Genomic DNA, 15,441 nt, shown 5'->3' with positions numbered 1-15,441 from the left:
AACAAAATGAACATGCTCATCATATTGCGTAAATATACAAAAAGTTCTAAATAAAACGGCTCAAGCAGTCTTGAATTAAAATCTAGTTACGCAGAGTGGCGTGTTATATGTATTTTAGCGTCGTTGTCATCAAGTCGAACAAAGTCATATATAATATTTTTTCTAATCGTGCACATTGAAATGCGGTATCTCTATCGCTGGGTGAAGCTCGACATAGCCTTATACCTATATCAACTAGAGGCTTGGTCCTTCAACCCACCCCGTACATGGGACACGCATTAGTGCAACTATTATTATAGCATGTTGGTTCAATCAGGAGAACGAACCAGTGTTATTAGTAATTATGTCAGGTTAAATCAATAAAAAAATGCGATATCCTTAAAGAAGTTCGAGGTGAGCCGGGAGTCGTTCAGTTGTTACGGAGGCGTAAACGTTAAACGAATGGAAGCGACAAGTAACAACTGCAAAAGACCAACTACATTTAGTCGCCTATGATCTATGGTTTGAGGTAGTTGCCCAAGCCATCATCGTCAATCGATAGAATCTTGTTTACAGTTAAGAACCGGTCGCCAAAGCAAACGAACCAGGGGCAGGGCTCCGACGCATGCACTATTGACGGTGCTCTACAGAGCAAATTAATTCAGCAGACAGTGTTCTACATTGATTGAATTAACGAAAAGCTTAAAAACAGCGTTTCGTATTCGATAGGATGGCCTTGTAAGCAACTATAGACGAGGCATGTCGTCAAGGATGTTCGCCAAAGTACACATATAACGCGTAAGGATGGTAACGAAGGAAGGCATTCACAGAGATATTGAAACTAAATCACTTTCACTAATTACCTAGCTAGATACAGTCCCTGAGCTTGATTGATTCAAAAATTATCATAATAAGTAAATGGCAGCTCTGTTAGTTACAACAATAAACTGGGACGATAATGTTAAACTGAAAATAAGCGAATAAATAAATTTTATTTTTTACACTCTACTACGTACAATTGAAACAGGAAACTCATTACAAATATGTGTCTATTAATGAGTGTAACAAAGAGATAGTCCATAGTAAGGGCCCTGGGGGATTAGTCTCTCTAGGAGACAACTAGTTCACTCGCAGGACGCAGGACAATCTAAAGAAAAACTTGTTCTAAAAATAGGTCTTGCCACACACTTATTCTAGCAGTCAGTTCCTCACAATAAAGTCAGAGAGACTTTATTTTGGCAACGGTTCTATCGAACATCTCATCTATACACATCATTCTATCCAATATTGACGAATGTAAACAAGGAAAGTTCGCGTCCGTGATCTAGACCACGAGATTTTTGTTATTAAAGTATATTACGAACCATATGCTTACGTGTGTGTATACCTTTCATATGCTCTACATGACTCAATCGCTTCTAGGGAATAGCTATAAAAGAAGGAGACGTGACTGCTTTCTGCGCAAGTGGTCTTTGTTTGGCTTTAGATAGCACCGGTGCGGATCAGAAACGCAGGTAAATGAGTAAATACAACAATAACAATAATATGGAAAGAGATTATAGATCTGCAAGTTTGCTCTATTAGTTGAATACATTAAACATATTAACATAAAATCATGGCCTGTTTCAAGTCCTTAGAAAAGCTGTTCTATCGATTGGCGATCAAACATCTTGTGAAAAATTTTCCGTCCAAATTTAAACTTACTACGCTGCCCGGGTAGTACTGTTTCCTGCAGCTGCAGGTCAGGCAGCGACTACAGCCCCTAAGATGATAGCAGTCTTCATGATGATCGAAATTTTTCTGTGTTCACGTATCTGTTACTGACAATAAAGATTATAGCGTGCATTGAGGTATACATCTATAAAATGTAAAGCATCAGCGATAATAGTAGCTTCCAAAGAATCTATTCATGTTCATTTACGGTAATTATCTCATCTAATTTCCGCACCAAGTCGAAATTATGGATTTGGTATTCATAAATTTTGATGCCCTCTCGACAGAAGCTGCTTTCATTATAGCGTGTACAATGTAATGTCTTGTCAATTGAAAATGTCTGCCTTTAGCCAGCTCATTTGGTGCGCTCCTACTCTACAACAGGGAATCATTACTGCAAGTTGATACTGACGACACAATGAAAAAGCTTACATAGCTACTTTCCAGATGTTACCTTCAAAGAAAGTGTGCTAGGAGGGCTTATTTGCTAAATACCATTACTGACCATTACCTAAAATCAAAGTAATAATGATTTTTGTTGAAAAAGCTTTCTGAACAAGCAATACCAGCTGCTGTGGCTGTGTCTTGTTGAGAGCGACATTTCAACAATTTTCTTTGAAGACAGACCGAATCTTACGAAGCAAGCGTTATGCTGCATTATCGAGTCAGGAGTTCAACATTATCATGCTAGGTAGAGTCAATTGTCATTTCATTATATATACGCTATAACAGAAGTATCACTGAACAAATATGCAAATGTTACACTTTCATATTAAAAAAATTACTTGCTGTCCTACCTCGGGAAACGCACATATTTAATATTTCTCCTATCTCCGTATGTAGTTGTCTGTACGTATATAAATTTTGCCAAATCTTCTTAATTGGTATACTTATTGACATGTATTTACTTTGGTAAGCGTTTGACCTTATTACCTCTAATTCCTTACTGTTTGCTCGAAATAGCTACTTCTATCGTGGTACCGTTACCTAATACTAGACCCACTTTTAGCTTTGAGAATAGAGTATCTCATAGGTCTGAAAATCATTCTGTGATAGCTATTCTTAAAAAAATACATCATTTGCCATCAGACAGCGACAAGCCTATAAGTCAGAATTGTAAACCGTGCCCCAAAATGGAAAATATAGCTATTGATATCATTTAACACATTTGTTCACAGTGTAAAATCGCTTGAGTTGATTTGCGAAAAACCCACTCTATGAGCGTACAAGTCCTAAAAGTATGCCATTTTTAGGTACTCGGCATCTAGTGTACCTCAATTCCGCGCGTGCATCCGAGACAGGTGACCTGGGCGTTTTTCTTGAGAGAACAGCATCTCTAGAAAATGCTTCTAACATAGTTGCTTGATGCTGGCACCACCTCACAAATCAGACCTTCGTGATATCTGAGTTCCTCTGATGTTCCAGAGGGATTATACCTAACTTGTTCTCCAGGCTTTATTCTGTATGCAATATTTACACAAGACTTAGACGTGTAGTTTCATCAACTAGGCAAACAAAACGTTTGTCGATGATTTTAGACTATACACGGAGCATCGGAATTCCTCGGAAATTTAGAAAACCACTGATTGCATTTCTCTTTTGAAACGCGTCAAATTAAATGGAGATATCCTGAACAGAAATGAAATATTAAATGGAGATAAATGTATTGTCCTAAACGCTGCTCCTGACGGCGTAGGATAGGGCATATGCTATCTAGATTAACAGACCCTTAAAGAGTAGATACTAAAACCGAAAATTACATTGGAGAAATAGACGAGGTTTCGAAATTGCATTGCGGAGGTGGCCAAGACTGCCTTCTGTGTTAGTAACCAGACTGTTAGGGTACCATCAGCGTCAGACAAGCTTCAATGTCTGTGATTATATAATTCTTTACTCACACTCAAATCGATATATGAATGCTCATTTACGAAATAAATCTAATTTTATTATATCGTATATCGAACAAATTTGTGAAACGTATTTCTCGAGGGTACAAGATGTTCCTTTACCACGTAGCCTTAGTTAAGGTTATTGGCCATATTTAAAAACCATATACACGAAAGAGTTATTCAACCTGTGTGATATTACGTAGATTTTCATATTTTATATATGTCATACTGTTCATTAAAGTTGTAAACTTCGACCGCACTAAGCAACTATGAGTGAAATGTTATTATGTTTAATGTATAAGAACATAAACAAGTGCATATATGATGTATACATTAAAAATGTAGGGACATAATTCACATGTTGAAATTCCTGTATGATTTGAACAAGGATCAAGGATAGGTTTCCCCATAGACAGGTACGCAATGATTCATTCAAAAAGTGACTTGTATGATACAAGCCAGTAAAAAATCGTCGTCATGTAGCTAGCCTAGGTAATTGTAAAGTAAGTCGCATTGAAATCAGGCGTCTGATATGAAGAGAGCTTGCCTCTTATAACTTGAATATAATTCGGCCCCATTTCACTATTTCGAACTGTATTGTGATAATTATAATGTTATACTGATACGAAAATATCATCATACAACATCTACTCTATGCATAATTCTATACATATATTGTAAATTCAACAATGGGCTCTAACTTACTTTTTTAGATTCCACAATATTTCAACGTGAATGGTGTTATAGCCATGTCTATTGAGCCCAGCGTTTATCGGATATGGTTAAAAACCTTCGAATGTAGCAGGGTTTCATATGGTTTTCATTTGAAAACTAACGCGATTTGGAACGTGTGAATAGGCCTTTGTTACTAGCAGTGCTATTGCAATAAAGATAGCCACGGAAATTCCCAGACGGTGCACAACATGCACCCGGTTCATTAGACGCGTTAGATTCAACCAACGCAGGTATAGAGGGGCGAAGAGTAAGACTGGGGATTCAGGAAGCTGATAGGTCGTTGTTAGGCGTACACTCATTCTTTAAGATACTCTGTAAAAAAAAATGCGCGCTAAAAAATCTACGTGGCGCCCAGACTCGACCTTAACAATCCCTATTAGGCAAATATTATGTTATTTTCAAATTACTCTACAAGCTTGCACTTTTCGTAGTCACTGATTAGATAGGCCACAACTTCTCACCAACGTTAGTTTAAATAAACATCCAACAATAGCTAGAATATAGCTAAAAAAGAAGAACAAAGCAGCTGGCTACATAGGAAATTTACTTGTATATTGAAATTATTTTAATATAACTGTTACATACAAGGATATATCCTCTGGCCTGCGTATGCAGTAATGATATCGCGTAAAGAACATCTAATACATTCCTATAATTATAAGCATCTATGTATTACCCAATAAATAAATAAAACTAAATTGAAAAAAATTATATGCAGATGGGTTCGTTTCGCTAAAAACCTTCCTCGTTTTGTAAAACGGCTTGCTCTCTCCTACTTGCAAGCAAATCTTAACGATCTTCAAGCAGCCTTAACGAAGTCTGTTACCCCTAACGATTACCCTAATGAATCTATAAATTACTAGTAATTGAGCTATTAGTCCATAAAACTGTTAAATAAGCCCGCCACACAAATATATCGATGGTTGAATAGACAGGCTATAACTAAATCGATCGTACTCACTTTAGGACAACACTTACATGCTCAACGACCTTTCTAATTGATTAACATTCTTGCCGTTCATTTTACTCCGTTGTACTGCATTATCTCGCAGGTGACGGTCGTAGCTTATAATATACTTTCGGTGTGTTGAGCAGACGACACAATGCGCAGATGTTGCAAAGTAAACCTTATATGGTCTATAGGGCTATGGTAGCTTCTAATAATAATAACACTAATAATAATAACGTCCGGGAATAACAGGAACCCGAATATGGGCTCAGTAAGGGGTTCGATAAGTCGATTCGTGTTTTTGAGAAGTGAACAAGGTTTAAGACACGAGACAGGATATAGGGACGCAATTTGTTTATCGAAAACGGCATCCTTCACGCATGTTAAACACTCGTATGACGGAAGGTGTATTTTGCAGCTAAAAACATTTCTCCAAAACACAATATACCTTTTGTTTCAAATCTAAAAAGGGTGTGAGTGATATGCTGTTTATCGGCCGTTACTTACTCAATGTGAGACACGTTATCTTCACTTTCGTATACTAGATCCATAAAATCTGTATTACATAACTTAAAAAGAGCTGGATAAAAATAGTATAGGAGGTCATCATTGATACCCATCCTGTACTAGGACATGCCTGAAACGCAATATTTTCAGGCTATCTTCTGCCGGTAATCATGAATCTAATCACTGATGCTCATCCTGTTTCAAGAGTAACACCCAAATCGCAATTGCGCCTCAGCGCAAATGGTGTCACAAATGCGTAGCTTTGTTAATTGACCGGCTAATTGGAGATAGTAATCTATAAGCTACACTTAGAGGCATCGTGCGTGTGTATGTACGCCAATAGAAATCATGCTAAGAAAGAATAATACAAGTTTATATTATTTGATCTAGAAGTTGACTAAAAACTCGACAATAATCCCACTAAAAGTTTATTAAGCGTGTCGCAGACGCGATTTTTTTTTATTTAAATTAAGTAGCGTACGCAGTGGACATGCGCACGGAATTTATGGCTGTCGGATATTTTGTAAAAGTCGTAGTAATGATCAAAGAACATACGATACTTGTTTTTCTGTACTTTTTACATAAAAGACATTTATAATTGGCCGTTGATGCAAACCCATTGTCTGATGGAGTACCGCCAACAACTTTTCACTCTATCCAGATTTGAAAATGTTGTCCTGAAAGAATCGCTTGTGAAATACAAACAATGAACTGAAAGGACTTCGTGGAGTGCTTTTAAGCTGATGGTGGCTGAATAAGTTAAAAATATTCTTAGTTTTTGAATGGTTCTAGGTTGCTACTTGAACCCTTATACGAAGACCGTTCTTCAACTACTCATTGAAGGATCTTTTAGGAATTATTCAACTATGCAATTTTAGACTTTTTTTTTTATGGACTTCTGCAGGGTCTGGAAGTTATCATATATGAGTATCTTGTATTATATACTGTAAAATTATTTAGCACACTGCAAAGGGTACTGCGGAAAACTTTCAGCCGCCCAAATAAAATAGAAAAAATGCTAGTAAAATTTTCGAAATGACGTTGAATACAAGATAACGAATTAGGCGCTAGGGAAAACAAGCTAGAACGAACCATTGTCCTGCAGTGGCTCGCGCGATTCGTGTATGGGAGCAGTAAAAACGAAATCCCTAAGGAACTTTTAAGTGCGAGGAGATGCATGGCTGACCGAATGGAATTTACTCACTGCAATAGCCCACATAATTTCTTGTTATTTTTATAGTCTAGCATAGCTTGGTATTTCGTTTGGAACGCAAATATGAGAAAGCTTATATCATACATGTTCTCTAAGTTATGATTCCGTTCGCAGGATGCACACGTTTGAAGTGTGTAGTGTTATTATGATGATATTTGTTAAATCATAGTATTTTCAAGCAGAACCTCTACTTATGACGGGAGTTTAATTGTGGGCACGAAGCAAAAGAAATACTTTGGATTATTTAAACGAGGCGCCAAATTAAATGTGCCGAAAAAGTGCTCTGCAGAGGTGTGACTGAAAAGACATCCAGATTCAGATTGGGAGGGTTTGGCTCTTACATACTATGCACAAGTTAAATTTATCTACGTGAAAAAAAAATCTGTGTTCCGTGAGAATGTATTAAACGAGACATTTTTTTTTTTTTTTTTTTTTAATTTATCTCTGTCCACACAATATTTAGGTCTGTGCGCTGCGTTAATGGAAGCAGGCGGACAATTAGTTAAGGCTTGGGCCAAGTAATTGACTAATTACAGAAAATTAGAAGACTTGCCGGGCCATTTTATAGCTTAATACTAAGTTATTCTTGGGGGGATAATTACTACACTGAAATTAATGGCCATTTGGTCATACTTTTCCTGGCGTCATAGATGGCGCCAGATTGCCTTAATGGGCTCGGTTTTCTTGGCAAAACTTCTCGTAGCAATTGAATGATGAAACCCGATCGATTTTCGCCTTAAGCAAAAAAAGAATCCTTATCTCTAAAAGCAGTACGTTTCGTCAAGTACCTGTTCCACATATACTCTAAAGCTCTTGATAAGTCCAAACTACAGTTTGTTTGTAGTAACCTCGTATAAATCAATTGAGCCCAATGGCTAAATCTTTGTGACGTCAAACTTACGTGAAAACGAATTGACATATATTCTTATGCACGCAAAGCCGCTGAGGCTTTGAATTGTAGTTCCGGAGCTGACGACGAAACCAATATGAATGTTCAATATTATTGCTCAGTCAGCTGAATATATTATAATAGGGTCACCAGGTAATAAGTAAGTTCGGTACTTTTGTTATGTATCGAACAGAGTTTAATTTGAGACCGTAATGTTGGTAATACTCGTTAACTATATTATGGTCCCGAAACGACAACTTCCTTCTACTTGATAACTATTTCGCATATGTATGTACATACGAACGCTTCAACATCGTGCTAACGACCCTAGTTAGTTGATGTTTACATTATAGCAAATTGTCACCCAGTTCGAAGTCTGTAATTATGATCTTAGCTATCAATGGCCTCACGATGATTCTCGGCACCGTTCATTAATATGTACCCGCCCAAATAACTATTGGAAGATGCTGTAACTTCCCCGTTTATTGTTAAATCGCTCAGATTTTCGTGTGCTGTGCCAGAACAGGTTCTCACTCTAAAACTTATAAGCCAATTGATGAAAAATCCAATCGAACGCAATATTCTGAGAATTTCGTTACCTTTTACGTTTAAGAGTCTAAATCGGCAGATGTCCGTACGTATTCAAGCGATCAATACGTGTATTTATTGATAATTTAATCTGGTATCTATCTTCTGTAGGGAATCCAGGCGATTCAAGAAGTCAGAATAACGGCAGTATGGCTAAATTTCGATCGTGCCCAATTAAATGCGTCGAGTTATGGTAACACCAACTATAAGCTAAACCAGTAGAGACAGGTAAATCTGCTATTTTTTATATATTTCATAATGCAATATTAGTTCGATCCTGTAATTTTTTCTCTCCCGCGTATATATATATATATATATATTTAAATTATTATTTAAAATAGTTCCTTATGAAAGTCATGTTTTGGATAGGATATCTTTCGTTGTAGAGAAGTTAGCAACTTGCTTAAACTGCCGCAAAATATGAGTTCGTTGGCTAGCGAATAACAATAAAATATGGTTTATTACGTTGCCACAATCCGTAACTCTCGCCATCAGTCAGCACAAGGTCGGATCCTAAACCATCAACTGAGACCTAAGCCGGAAGCAGAAACTCAGACCTGGCCTACTGACTCGCTAACTTTTCTGTTCCATTTTATCAGCCCGTCGTTGTTATGCCGGCCCAGATCCGATGATCCATTCTATTTCGGTACCTTTTGCCTTGCGAAAGGACTTCTTCATCGTCTGTGAGTTATGGCCTTTTTACTGTTCCAAGCGATTCAGCGTCCGTTTGCCTGTCTGACTGCATTGTAAGCAATCAACACCGGCGTTGCGCCTGAGATTGCCATGTCATTGCTATTCTTATCTCTGAAGTCGAATAATTACCGGGAAAAACTTTTTTTTAACGCAGATCGCATCCTTTTTTCGTTTTGAATATGTTTCTTGATAAAGGTTCCCCCGGCTCACTCGCTGGGTCACTTTTTCCACACGTTGCTGCTACCCCTATTTTGGTGCTTTTCTTCTTTCTTCATAACTCGAGTACACCTTTTCTGGCCGGTCATCCTGAGTGACATCAACAACTCGCTATTTGTTTGCCTCTGACACGAGCTTCACACGCATTTACTGCTTAGTACTCTATTGCTGAGTATGCATGCCGTTCCCGCAAAACAACGGAAAAAGCTCTTAGAACGAAACGATTATCATAAAGTGTGGCAATATGACAACGAGGTAAGTCGCTGGACCAGCTAAAGCATTCCTTCCCATGAAGAATCTGTAAGGGTTACAATCGTAGAACAACACCGTATATACAATAGCTTCCCATCATTCTATGTCCGATCTTTTCTGGTCTCAACGTAAGAAATGCACCGGTTTAAGTCTTTGCAGATCAGCTGTCAGTAATTGAAAGAATTGTGATCGGTAAACGACATAAAGCGGAAAAAACATAAGTTAGCCATCAGTATTATTTGCACATGTACGAAACAGGCGAAGACTTAGTCGTATTAAGGCGATGTTTGCGATTCAACTAAGCTTTATCTAGTTTGGAGACACTAAAATCAGCCAAGTACTAAATTACTGCGAAATAGAAAATTATCTATTATATAGATGAAATTTTTTTGTTATAAGATTAGCGCTTACTAGCTAATGACGAACGACAAATATCAAGTCCCTAAATAATGTTGTGAACCGTATCCTTTCGAGCTTAGTTTTTATATTTTCAATTGAAGTATGCTCAATTACTATCTATAACTTTCTTTTATTTGTTTAGTAGCTTATTCGGCCCACTGTCGTAAATGTCTGGGGTACTTACAATTTGGCAAGTATGACGGGTGACAGTTGAGTTTCACACTATAGTTTTTGCGACCATGATTTTTTCGTTGTGAACTCGAGCGTCGTCCGGTAATAGAAGAAACGGCGAGCCCAAGGAAGCTGTAGTAAATAGCTAAGCTAAGCCCACCCATTGTTGTGACCCATTAATTTAAATAATTTTTCTTATTAATTCGATCGAGGTAATCAGATGTGCTATTTTTGACTGCTAACAACTGTGCAGTTTAAAATGAATTAGTTTCAATAACAGTTCTTCACAATTCGTTGCTCGCCTTCATTGGGGACCTTTCACGACACTCATTTCCACAGTGGAAATTTCCTCCCCAGGATTCTCGGACCAACAGGGTTTCTAATAATAGAATTTTGTCCTCACCGCTGTAGCTTCAAAATGAAACTCATACTCGTAAAATACTAAATTTTTTTAATTTTCCATTGCTCACTATAATTCACCCGCTGTAAATCCAACTGACGATATCCAAATGAACGGCCGTGGATCAGTTTCAAAAAGTACAAGTGCATCTTGAATATAAAAATATTCTATATATAGAAAAAAGTGTTGCAGAATGTGACATCGTTATAAAAAAGAAAATATATATATTTGTTTGTTTCATGCTGAACGACCAATAAAAATGGTAGCATTGTTGCAATGGAAGCATTGTTATTCGTTTGGCGCATTGCGTATTGCCGGCAATAACATACACAGTCATGCACAAAAAAGAAGAAATTTCTCGAAATTTTTGATGTAATGCACAACGGCATAATTTTTTTTTTAAATAAGTGCTACTCGCACAAAACTGCTAATACAGAAATTTGTTAGACCCGGCTCAAAGTCATAGGAATAAATATAATATTTCTGTCTTTTTTGGTTAGTTACATTAGTTAAAACGGTTATTTCTCTTCCGTTGCCCAATTGATATGGATTTAAGCTTTTTGCGTGGAAACACTTTACACACCACTTCGATGTTCCTCCATGATTCCAAATGTCAAGCTTTTAACCAAAATATGCTTAATATGTGCCTTTAACAAGTGTTTACGATATGTAGTGATCGCTCAAATAGGCTCAAGCCTAGTAACGAGTTATCCTTGTAATCAGGCATTCTCGCTGCAACATACTTCGTACTTTGAGGGGGCTTAGTTTTTAACTCGGTGCAATAAATATTACGGATCCAGAATGATTCAGAAAATATAATTCTTAGTTATAAATCCTTAAATAGCCTCATATATACACATAGAGAGAACCAAAAAATGGCAATCGACTAAACGCAAGCTAGAGTATAGGGCAATATGGAACTTAGCCTATCTGTATGAAAGAAGGTAGAAAAAAAATGTACCATAACAACCAGGTTTATGATTATGATAACAGAAAAAAATACATTCTAAGCTAAGGTAAACATTGCAGTCATTAAGATAGTAAATAAAAACCGATGCGTACCGGGGAATAGAGGAATTGGCATGAAGGAGACTACAAAAGTATCAAGTACTACCCTTAGCAAACAGCTAGAGAATAAACACTCTGACGCAATAGAGGCTTAAACGACCTAAATGTTTTGAGATTTACGTTCAACGTCGCTGTCAGGCATCCTACCAGACGAGTGGCTTCCGACGACGGACGAGCGGAACGAAGCGTACCTATGCACGCGTTCGAACCTAGACCGCCACGTGCTCCTAAATCAACAGGCAAGTATATTACCCACTAATTTTTTATGAGGGCAAAATTAGAAGACCTAAGAGAGAAAGACAACAAACGAGAGAAAAAGCCGCTCAGAAATAGCATGACAAGTAAATGAAATCGTAGAATGTAAAAAATATATAAAGCGACAGAATGTATTTAAGATATGAAAAAAATAATGTTTTAAAAATGACTGTTATTGTACGAGCAATGATGAATAGATTACATTTCAAAACAGGTCCAGCTGTAAACAGCAATCTAGATAGAAAAAAAAAAAAAAAAAAAAACGAAAAAAATCTGCAAGAAAGAGAAATATGAAATCAATTATACCGTACTATTGGAAGGTCAATCCCGAATTCATTGCTTGCCGAGGGAACTATATTTGTCCCGTAGTTTAGCGCACACAACATGAAGCTTGGCTACTTATATTTATAAATGTAAGAAATAAAGTAGAAGAGACGATTTTTGTGGCCGTATTCGGTAACAAACTCCAGAAAGCTATTAGAAACATATGACTAACAAACCCGCGGCAAAAGGGATTTCAGAGGAAAGATTGATAAACCTACTCGCAATAAAAACAGCTGTCATTTTCCGCGAGGACAGTAACTCTGAAGATGTAACTATTATGTTGTAAGATGTATTGCGCAGTGCGACGCGTATTTTATCAGTATTTTCATGCTGTTTTAATCATTGTCAAAACCGCAGCTCCCTGAATAGGCCGAAGTTCGTATTCTATTGTATCTCGCAGGCCATAACAAAAGAACTGGCCTGATCGCATTCTTCTTAGATATGAAAAGAGCATATGACATAGTTCACAGGACCAAGTTCTGCAATGCAATGAGCGACAAGTAACTGACAAAGAGCGGATAGGCATCTTTGGAGAAGCAAACAAAGCTAGCTATCTTCCACGTTCTTGCTACGGCCCCTCATAATGATCGAGCTAAAATGGCAAACGTACTTACGGGGATTAAAGGGACACACAACAATGTACGAAGCTGAGGGTAAGCTCTTGTTAGTAGATCAAAACTACAGTGAACGCTGAATAGGATCAACGACATACGGTTTGCGCGACTGAAATTTCAAGTTCGCTTTTGTCTGTGCTGTTAACCAGAAGTGATACTCGAGGGAAAAATATGAATCGAACGTTAATATATGGTCATAAATAGTACTTCCACCAAATGTAAGGATGAACTTGTAGCACTAGATATATGTTGGAGGAGTTTTTGTTTTTCGACAAAAACAAGGCGACAATGTACAGCCTGAATATTGACTCGGACAGAAAGCTTGTAATGTCGATACTGCAATGTGGCATTCTAAGACTCTTAAAATTTTGCACTATGTAGGCTACGTTCTCACAAAATGGTCAGTGCACAATTGGCGTTCATAAGACAGAGTTGCAAACGATAACACAATCATAATAATGATAGCATTTATGAAACAGGTAGGCCATGTACTAAGTTACGTTAATGTACCTTAACCATTGGATCGTTACATCCATCTATAGGTTAGGCGCTCGCTGAACACGACGACACTTTACTTCGGTCTCTTCTTTTATATATTAATAATATTCAGACATTCATATGATGGGTAAGAAGGAAAGGGGAATGTTAAATAGGGAGAGCGACTCATCAAAATGGAGACATTGTGTACGCGATGAATTTCTTCTAAGCTGTGGACTATGAAAGAGATATTTGTACCGACGACGATACCAGCTGACGCAATAGTTGTCGTAATGACAGAACTACTCAGTCGTTTAAATCGAGGTTTACATTGTGCAACAGCGGCTCAGTGCAAGTCCTGTAGAGGGAGTTTGGAGTTTCTGGCTAGCTTTTGAGCTAGAGAGGCGCTGGCTAAGGCAAAGCGTGGATAAATGGCCAACGAAGCTATACTATTCCAAATAATTAGAGAGAGAATTAAAGAAAAGGGTATTTATAGGCATTTCGGTAAAGCAGGAAGTGTCGGTGGAGAACTGACTTAATTGGTAAAGATGCTATAAAACAGGTCACGTATTATATTCTAGCTCTAGTTTCCTCACCAACCATCTAGTACGAAGCTTAAATTAACAACGCGCTTTTTTTATGTCTCAAAAATCAAGAGTTAGTGGTCAAGTTTTTGTTCGAAAGTTCTTTAAAAACTAGTGACGGCTTTAGGCAAAGCAGCTTTTCATAAAAGCAGAGCTTCGAAGCTAAGGTGTACTCCACGTACGATTTGCAATCAACAGAAAAGCCTGCCTAAAGAATCGTAGACGAGTCATGGCTGAATCTCTACCGCTAGCCAAACAAGAGCTAGGCGAAAGAAGCGCGTCGCCCCGAATAAAAAGTCAGTTTTACGGCAGTGGTAAGTAAGTTCGGATATGCGATGATGGATGTCACTGGACATTCGGCGCCTCTACTACTACGATTTAGTCATCGAAAAGGAAACAATGAATGCAATTCTTATGAATCGTTAGTATGGCAATCGAACGTACATAGCCGGGTGACTTGATGATAGCGCCAGACCTCATCACCGTGCCTCAATTACTTTTTGCATTTAGTAGAGGTATATCGAACGTTGACATTAATCCACTTACTCCACCGATCGAAGTCTGTGTGATTACGGGGTGTCCCTAAAAAAAGGTAACTGGCAGGTAAGCATATTCCGCACATATCAACTTAACTCGGAGAGCCACAGATGTAGAAACTACATACGGGGATGCAAATGGTGTGTATATAGCTTTCCAGAGGTTACCGGAGCGTTAGGACAAGTATGTGTGAAAAAAAAACGAAAGTACGTCTAACACAAATTAAAAAATCATGATGCTATCTAAACTAGTTTAGAAGTTATTCGATTTCAAAGCTCTCCGTATATATATTTGACAGTTTAAGGATGGTTAGTTTCAAAAAGCCTGGTTTTTCGTGAAATACGCACATGCATATATTTATGCAGTGCCCTAAAATGGTCCGGACACTTGAGCAAGGACTCTAATTCACCAACTGCTCAAAAACTTCGTAAAATTGTTAAGAGACTTTAGGAAATACAATGAAAGATTGGGAAAAAAAAAGCTGCGATCGACTAATAAACTGCGGGTAGACGGCACTATTACTATAGACGGAATTATAGACTAGACTAGAATTATAGACGGAACTATTGTGAGGTGTTATAATCTGTCCGAAAGCTCTAGGCACACTTGTCTTCACTTTATCGCTTGGACTCCATAGTTCTTTACCGGATCGGCGAACTGGTTGAATACGTAACCAATCAATAAAGAATTCCATATAATCTCGCTTTCTGTTCGTGGAATCGAACTTGAAACGCCACTGCGGATAATTATGTTCGTGGAAGCGAGTCCTGTGACCTTAAATACATGAAATTTAAATAAATCCTTTAACATGCTGGTAAGACACCCGTGAAGCTGGACGGACGTTATCAGGATCTAATGCATAAGATATTCATAGGACGAGTTCTAAATTTGCATTATTGAACAATATGCAGAATAGTAATCGTTTGCCCTGCGTGCTGCGTCATGATATATTATGAGCGCCTGTAAAAATGCAGTTTACGTACGTCTTC

At 37.7% G+C, this 15,441-nt stretch overlaps 1 long non-coding RNA gene across 2 annotated transcripts; it reads right to left on the bottom strand.

Annotated features, from left to right (window-relative positions):
- Positions 1 to 8,896: 8,896 nt before the first annotated feature.
- On the bottom strand, positions 8,897 to 13,411 carry LOC147756531 (uncharacterized). Of its 2 annotated transcripts, none has more exons than XR_015323897.1 (4): positions 13,365 to 13,411; positions 11,762 to 11,947; positions 10,207 to 10,325; positions 8,897 to 9,669 (listed from the first exon to the last, which is right to left on the bottom strand). It is a non-coding gene; the product is annotated as an uncharacterized LOC147756531 (long non-coding RNA). The 2 variants fall into 2 exon arrangements; XR_015323898.1 differs by having other exon boundaries at positions 11,782 to 11,947.
- Positions 13,412 to 15,441: the final 2,030 nt, after the last annotated feature.

The sequence above is a fragment of the Varroa destructor genome, unplaced genomic scaffold, assembly GCF_002443255.2.
Source record: "Varroa destructor unplaced genomic scaffold, Vdes_3.0 BEIS01000003.1, whole genome shotgun sequence".
Lineage (NCBI taxonomy): Eukaryota > Metazoa > Arthropoda > Arachnida > Mesostigmata > Varroidae > Varroa > Varroa destructor.
Note: the sequence above shows the minus strand (reverse complement) of the source record. Positions and strands in the feature narration are given on the sequence as shown.